At 42.4% G+C, this 8,610-nt stretch overlaps 1 non-coding gene across 1 annotated transcript; it reads right to left on the minus strand.

The window, feature by feature from the left end:
- Nucleotides 1-727: 727 nt before the first annotated feature.
- Nucleotides 728-831, minus strand: LOC123458359. The gene has a single exon (XR_006635626.1). It is a non-coding gene; the product is annotated as a U6 spliceosomal RNA (small nuclear RNA).
- Between the last annotated feature and the right edge of the window lie 7,779 nt (nucleotides 832-8,610).

Genomic DNA, 8,610 nt, shown 5'->3' on the forward strand with positions numbered 1-8,610 from the left:
TCTATCTGCTTCTTTCTCTTTCAAATAAATAAACAAATAAACTTTTTTTTAATCTTTTTTTAAAATTATTTATTTATTTATTTGAGAGTGACAGACACAGAGAGAAAGACAGATAGAGGGAGAGAGAGCGAATGGGCGCGCCAGGGCTTCCAGCCTCTGCAAACGAACTCCAGACGTGTGCGCCCCCTTGTGCATCTGGCTAACGTGGGACCTGGGGAACTGGCCCTCGAACCAGGGTCCTTAGGCTTCCCAGGCAAGCGCTTAACCCCTAAGCCATCTCTCCAGCCCTAAACTTTTTTTAAAAAATTGTAAAAACTGGGCTTAGTGGCACACACTTAAATCCCAGTGATGAGGGGTGGGCCCAGTCAGAGACAAGAGGATCCTTCGGGCTACCTGACCAGCCAGTGTAACCTTCTTAGTGAGTTCCAGGCCAACGAAAGACTCAAAAAAGTGGACAGTACCTGAGGAACCAATCTGTGGTTACCCTCTGGCCTCCCCATGCATATGCACATGTGTACCACATACACACACACACAAAACCCCATGTACAGTTTCCAGTGTGCACTTTAATATGAGGATCACTTAACACCATACTTTGAAAGAATAATTTCATGAATCCCACTTTTTTATTCTTGAAATACTCTCTAGTTTTGATGTATGTTGTGGACAACTTCCAATAGTATATGGACATAGGCATGGCTTTGAAAACCTTGAGGTGACTTCATTAAAAGAAATGTAATGCTTCACAGATTTGCGTCATACTTTCACAGCAGCCATGCTTATCTTCTATATATTGTTCAATTTTAGTATATGTGCTGCTGATGTGAGTGTTCCACATTTCTTTTAAAAAATTTTTCCACTTTATTTATTTATTCTTTTATTAACAACTTCAATGATTGTAAACAATATCCCATGGTAATTCCCTCCCCCCCCCATGTTCCCCTTTGAAACTCCATTCTCCATCATATCCCCTCCCTCTCTCAATCAGTCTCTCTTTTATCTTGATGTCATGATCTTTTCCTCCTCTTATGATGGTCTTGTGTAGGTAGTGTCAGGCACTGTGAGGTCTTGGATATCCAGGCCATTTTATGTCTGGAGGAGCACGTTGTAAGGAGTCCTACCCTTCCTTTGGCTCTGACATTCTTTCCGCCACCTCTTCCACAATGGATCCTGAGCCTTGGAAGGTGGGATAGAGATGTTTCAGTGCTGAGCACTCCTCTGCAGTAGTAGTAGGATTGTTTTTTTTTTTTCTAAGGTTACCTTAAAATAGCTTTTTAAATTTTATTTATTAGAGTGGGGCAGATATATATAGAGAGAGAAAATGGGTGTGCCAGGGCCTCTAGCTGCTGCAAATGAACTCCTGACACATGTGTCACCTTGTGCATCTGGCTTACATGGGTCCTGGGGAATCGAACCTGGGTTCTTCAGCTCTGCAGGAACACGCCTTAACCACTTGGACATCTGTCCAGCCCAGTGGGACTGTTTAATACATCTATTTGATTCTACTTTTTTGCATGTGTATGCGTGTGTGCATCTTGTGTGTAAGCATGTCCATATGTGTGTGTACACCTGTATATGTGTGCATATATATATATATATATATATATGTGTGTGTGCATACATATGGAGACCAAAAGTAGATGTCAGTGTTCCCTTCGACTGCTCTTAACCTTATTTGCTGAGGCAGGTTCTCTCATGGATCCAGAGCTCATAGATTCAGCTAAGTTGGCTCCTCAGCTCGCCTCAGGGACCCTCCTGTCTCTGCCTCCTGAGCACTGGACTTACAGATGCACAACAGCAGACACGGCATCCGTGAGGTGCTGCAGATCCAGGTTTAGATCCTCTGTACAGCAAGCGCTTTACCAGCTGAGCTCTCTCTCCAGCCCCAGATTCTACTTTAAAAATATACTTTATGATGGGCTGGAGAGATGGCTTAGCGGTTAAGCACTTGCCTATGAAGCCTAAGGACCCCAGTTCGAGGCTCAATTCCCCAGGACCCATGTTAGCCAGATGCACAAGAGGGTGCACGCATCTGGAGTTCCTCTGCAGTGGCTGGAGGCCCTGGTGCACCCATTCTCTCTCTCTCTCCCTCTATCTGCCTGTTTCTCTGTCTGTCACTCTCAAATAAATAAATAAAAATATTAAAAAATTTTTTAAATATACTTTATGAGAGAGACTGATTGAGATGGGAAGGGGATACGATGGAGAATGGAGTTTCAAAGGGGAAAGTGGGGGGAGGAAGGGAGGATTACCATGGGATATTTTTTATAATCATGGAAGTTGTTAATAAAAAAAATTGAAAAAAACATACTTTATGTATTTGTGAGGAGAGAGAGAGAGAGAGAGAAAGTGAGAAAGTATGGGTGTTGTAGCCAGGTTCGCATTGCTGGCATATACTGGCTATCCCAACCAAGAGCAGCTTGTGGGAAAAAGAGGTTTATTTTGGCTTACAGCCTCGAGGCAGAAGCTCCATGATGGCAGAGGAAAACAATGGCATGAGCAGAAGGTGGACATTACCCCCTGGCCAACATCAGGTGGACAACAGAATAGGACAGTGTGCCAAACACTGGCAAGGGGGCACTGGCTATAACACCCATAAGCCCACCCCCAACAACACACTGCATCCAGGAGGCGTTAATCCCTAAATCTTCCTCAGCTGGAAACCTAGCATTCAGAACACCCAAGTTTATGGGGACACCTGAATCAAACCACCACAATGGGCTTCTTGCCCCTGCAAATGAACTTCTGAACACAGCAGCAGGGGTTGCAAGCAGAAGCCTTTAACCACTGAGCCATCTACCCAACACAGAATCCTCTTCTTTTAAATTTAACATTGTTTATTTTATTTTATTTCATTATTTGAGACAGGGTCTTGCTATGTCGACCCATCTGGTCTGCATATTGCTATGTAGAGACCAGGATGGCCTTGAACTGGTGGCATCCACTTGCCTGTGTCTCTCAAGTGCTAGGATCACAGATGTGGGCTACCACACATGGCTTTTACCTAAATATTTTAGGAAAAAAAAATCCCATGCCATTATTCTTCTGCAGTAGCCTTTATTGTATCACTTAGTAGCTTTGCCATAAAACGCAGAGCTAGCATTCACTTTTCTAATGCTGTGTCTCAATTCCTGGGCGCGGGTGATGTCTGCAGCTAGCCCCCAGCTCTGCGCTCCTCTGTGCATGTTTTCTTCTTGGGCAAGCCGCCGCCACAAAGTAGCAAAAATGGTCACTGCCAACTGCCAGCTTAGGTAGTTTTAATAATTCACGATTCTAGAGAAAAGGAGCATTTTCTCTGGTAGCTGCAGCAGAAATGTCAGGGAAGCCCGGCATGGTGGCGCACGTCTTTAACCCCACACTGGGGAGGCAGAGGTAGGAGGATCACCGTGAGTTCACGGCCACCCTGAGACTCCATAGTGATCCCAGGTCAGCCTGAGCTAGAGTGAGACCCCACCTCAAAAAATCATCTTGGGGAGAGAGGATCAGTTTTGACCAAGATGGACAGAATGACATCTCCTTCCCTCTTTGGGCTTCTGTCCTTAACTAACTGCCAGAAAGAAGCTAGCTTTTCTCTCATTTCTCCTCCATGAACATGCCAGGGACTCTTACAGCTGCAAGTAAACTCCAGACACATGCGCCATATGTATCTGGCTTTACGCGTAGTCACCTCCCCAGCCCTGATGGACTGGTTGTTTTCTGACCTGTTGCCTATTTCCTGTCCTAGAGATTCCCATTTCTCTTCAACTCTTCTACCTTGGCTGTTCTTTTTGAAATTTATTTCTTTTTTTCTGCATGCTTTATGTTCAGTTGTTTATTTTTTTAATTTTATTGATTTGAGAGCGACAGACAGAGAAAGAGAATGGGCGCACCAGGGCCTCCAGCCACTGCAAATGAACTCCAGACCCGTGCACTCCCTTGTGATTCTGGCTAAGGTAGGTCCTGGGGAATCGAGCCTTGAACTGGGATCCTTAGGCTTCACAGGCAAGTACTTAACCACTAAGCCATTTCTCCAGCCCTGATGTTCAGTTTTGTTTTTTTTTTTTTAAGAAGCTCCCCCCCCCCCAGTTGTTTCCTAGGACAAGATGTGTGAAAGGTAAAATTTTTGAAATTTTTTTACAATATGAAAATATATTTATTCTGTTTTGTACTTGACTGGTTACTGCTGACTGTAACATCTAGGTGAAAAACAATTTCCTCAGACTTTTCAAACTATCACTCTATCATCTTTTGACTCATTTTTGCTTCAAATACTAATTAAATTTCCAGTGCGATTGTGGAGGAATGATATCTCATTTTAACTTGCATTTTAAAGTGAATTACATAATCCATATACTGGCTGTCCCCTGTGAGCAGCCTCTGTTTTTATCTTGTACCATCTTTGAAGAAAGTACTCAGTGTCTTTATCTGTTCCCTCCAAAGAGAAACTACTTCATAAAATCATTAATACTCAACATGGAAGTTAGGTGTTATTTTTAAGGAAAACAGAGGTAGAGGATCACACTGCCTAGAATTTGGCATCACGCATTTCTGTTTACTCTCCCTTTTTTGAATTTTTAAAAAATCTTTCATCTTTAAAAATCAGGGTGAAGGGCTGGAGAGATGATTTAGCACTAAGGTGCTTGCCTGCAAAGCCAATGGACCAAGTTCAAATCTCAAGGATCCACATAAGCCATATGCACAAGGTGGCACATGTGTCTGGAGTTTGTTTACAATAGCTGAAGGCCCTGGTATGCCCATTCTCTCTCTCTCTCTAATAAATAAATAATATATATATTTTTTTTTAAAGCAGGGTAAAGCCTTTAATCCCAACACTCAGGAGGCAGAGGTAGGGGGATTGCTGTGAGTTCTAAGGCCAGCCTGGAACTACAGAGTGAGTTCCAGGTCAGCCTGAGCTAGAGTGAGACCCTACCTCAAAAACCCAAACCAAAACAAAAAAATCAGGGTGAAAAAGCCAGGCAGCACACATCTTTAATCCCAGAAGTCAGGAGTCTAAGGTAGGAGGATTGCCATGAGTCTGAGACCAATCTGGGTTACAGAGCGTGTTACAGGTCAGTCTAGACTAGAATGAGAATTTATCTTGAAGACAACAACAGCCACAAAAAAAATCAGAGTAAAATTTCATGAAATAAAAATTCAGGGCTAGGGGTGCTGGAGAGATGGCTTTGCAGTTAAGGCACTGCCAGCAAAACCGAAAGACTCAGGTTCAATTCCCCAGGACCCAAGTAAAGTCAGATGTACAAGGTGGCACATTCATCTGGAGTTCATTTGCAGTGGCTAGAGCACCTGGTACGCCCATTTTCTCTATATACATCTGCCTTTTTCTCTCAAATAAATAAACTAATTAAATAAAAATTTAGGGCTGAGAAGATAGCTCAGTGGTTAAAAGTGCTTGCTTATAAAACTTGACCACTTGGGTTCAAGTCCCCAGAACTCACATTAAGCCAGATGCACAGAGTGGTGTATGTATCTGAAGTTAGTTTGCAGTGGCAGAAGGCCCGGAAGCGCGTGCTCTCTCTTTCTCTTTCACCCTCCTTGCAAATAAATAAACATATTAAGGGCTTAGAGGTTAAGGCACTTGTTGGAAAACCCAAAGGACCCAGGTTCAACTCCCCAGTACTCATGTTAAAAAGCCAGATGCACTGGGTGTGGTGGCGCATGCTTTTAATCCCAGTACTCAAAAGGCAGACATAGGAGGATTGCCATGAGTCCAAGGCCACCCTGAGATGACATAGTGAATTCCAGGTCAGCCCGGACTAGAGTGAGACCTTACCTTGAAAAACCAATAACAATAATAATAAATAAACAAACAAATAAAATTGAACTTTTGTGATGTGCCAAGATGGGTATCAAGCCCTTATCACATAAGCCTTTGGGAACATTTCAGATTCAAACTATACCAGAGAAGTGCTATCAAATAACTTTTCTTGGACTGGAGAGATTGCTTAGTGGTTATAGGTATTTGCCTGTGAAGCCTACGGACCCAGGTTCAATTCACCAGTACCCACATAAGCCTGATGCACAAGGTGGCACATGCATCTGGAGCTCATTTGCAGTGGCTGGAGGCCCTGGCCCTGGCATGCCCATTTTCTCTCTCTCTCTCTAAAAAATAAATAAATAAAAATAAAATATTTAAAATTCCCAGGCTGGAGAGATGGCGTAGCAGTTAAGGTGTTTGCCTGCGAAGCCAGATTTGATTCTCCAGTACCCACACAAGCCAGATGCACAAGGTCCAGATACAGGCGTCTGGAGTTCATTTGCAGTGGCTGGAGGCCCTGGCATGCCCAATCTCTATATCTGCCTCTCTCTCTCCCTCTTTCTCTTCTCTCTCTCCCTCTCTCTCTCTCTCTCTCTCTCTCTCTCTATATATATATATATATATATATATATATATTTGTTTTTGTTTTGTTTTTTTGAGGTAGGGTCTCACTGTAGCCCAGGCTGACCTAGAATTCACTAGGTAGTTTCAGGGTGGCCTCGAACTCATAGCAATCCTCCTACCTCTGCCTCCCAAGTGCTGGGATTAAAGACATGTGCCACCATGCTTGGCTCAAATATATATATATTTTTTAAAGCCTCATCGTCAAACTAGAGGCTACTTGAAGTAATGTGTATTTGCAAACAAAAATAATTGAGGATGGCTAAATATTCATTCCCAGATGCTCTTGAGTCTAAACTTCGTCCCTGCATCCACTCAGGCTCTGAGAAAGCTACACAGCAAACCATAAATAAATAAATAAATAAATAAACAAACAAACAAATAGACACTTCATCACTGTCATAAGTTCAGTTACTTTACGTCAGAAAAATCACCACCAGGAAATCCACAAACCTCCATCGATACCTCCTCCTACTTTTCACTCTGTCCTGATGCACTAATTTAGATGGTGTGCCTTTTGTTTTTGGAAGACACCTAATGGTTCCCCATTTTCTTTCCTTTTGGCAGCTGGATTTGAAGAGAAAGCCTGAAGTGGGTGGCTTTGTTGCTCACAGCACATTAGGATCCAGATGAGGGAATCTCAGGATCATCTAAAACCAGTGAAAAGGTCCCCAATTCATTCAGGGGACTTCAAATTCGGTTAGGCTACACCGAGCATCCTGAGTAATGGTGTTATTAACACATAGTGGATGAATTTTCTCTCATCTGCGGTCACAAAGTGAATTCATCTATGTGGCCAACAACTAGATAAAAAGCAGAAGGTAGCTGGGCATGGTGGCACATGCCTTTCATCCAAGCACTTGGGAAGCAGAGGTAGGAGGACCACCGTGAGTTCAAGGCCACCCTGAGACTACATGGTGAATTCCAGGTCAGCCTGAGCTAGAATGAGACCCTATCTCGGAAAAACAAACAAACATAAAAAACCCACAGAAGGTGATCAAGACACACCTTTGCTTCCCTCCAACAACCAGACCTACCTAAATGTTGTTAATGTCCACCTAGAATATGCATGGATGGCTCAGCTTTGTCTGGTTTGAAATTTTGTGAAATGAAATCATCATATACACTTTTTATTGTTCATTATTAATGTATATATTTATAAGGTACAGTGTGATAATTTGATATGTTTACACTGTGTGGTGATCACATCATAATAGTTAGCATTTCCATCTCTTTAAACATTTAAAACAATTTTAATTAGGAAGACTGGGAAGATGGCTCAGCAGTTAAAAGCACTTGCTAGCAAAGCCTGTCCTCTCAGGTTCAATTTCCCAGCCACACACATAAACAATATGCAAATGGTGGCACAAGAGTCTAGTCTTCATTTGCAGTGAGGGGCCTTGGCATACCCAACCCCACATACATATGCAAGTAAATAGATAAATTTCAGATAAACTCCTTTAACCATTGAGCCATCTCTCCAACCTGAACCAAACAGTGGTTAAGGCATTTGCCTACAAAGTCAATGGACTCAGGTTCAATTCCTCAGGACCCACGTAAGTCAGATGCACAAGGGGGCACATGCATCTGGAGTTTGTTTACAGTGGATGGAGGCCCTGGTGTGCCCATTCTGTCTCTAGTTCTCTCTCTCTCCCTGCCTATTTCTCTCTCTGAAATAAATTTTTTAAAAAATGTATTTTTAAAAAAATTTTAATTAACACATAATTTCACATATTTTTGGCTTTTGTTTAACCTTTCATTGTGAACTCATACACAGATATAGAAAGCTTTCTACACATAGGCAATCTAATGAGTTCTTGTAAGTTCTTAGAATCCAGGTCAAGAATTAGAACTTGGTTGAGAAAAAACAAAGGCAGTCTGTTGGGCTTGCCTCAAAAAAAAATTAAATACAATATTTTTTATGAAAAAAAAAAAGAATTAGAACTCAGGGGCTGGAGACATGGCTTAGTGGTTAAGCTCTCACCTGTGAAGCCTAAGGAGCCCAGTTCGAGGCTTTATTCCCCAGGACCCACATTAGCCAGATGCACAAGGGGGTGCACGTGTCTGGAGTTCATTGCAGTGGCTGGAAGCCCTGGCATGCCCATTCTCTCTCTCTGTCTCTCTATCTGCCTCTTTCTCTCTGTCACTCTCAAATAAATAAATAAAAACGAACAAAAAAAAATTTAAAAAAAGAATTAGAACTCAGACTGGAGAAATGGTTTAGTGATTAAGGT

This window comes from Jaculus jaculus, chromosome 1 (genome assembly GCF_020740685.1).
Source record: "Jaculus jaculus isolate mJacJac1 chromosome 1, mJacJac1.mat.Y.cur, whole genome shotgun sequence".
NCBI classification, from domain to species: Eukaryota; Metazoa; Chordata; class Mammalia; order Rodentia; family Dipodidae; genus Jaculus; species Jaculus jaculus.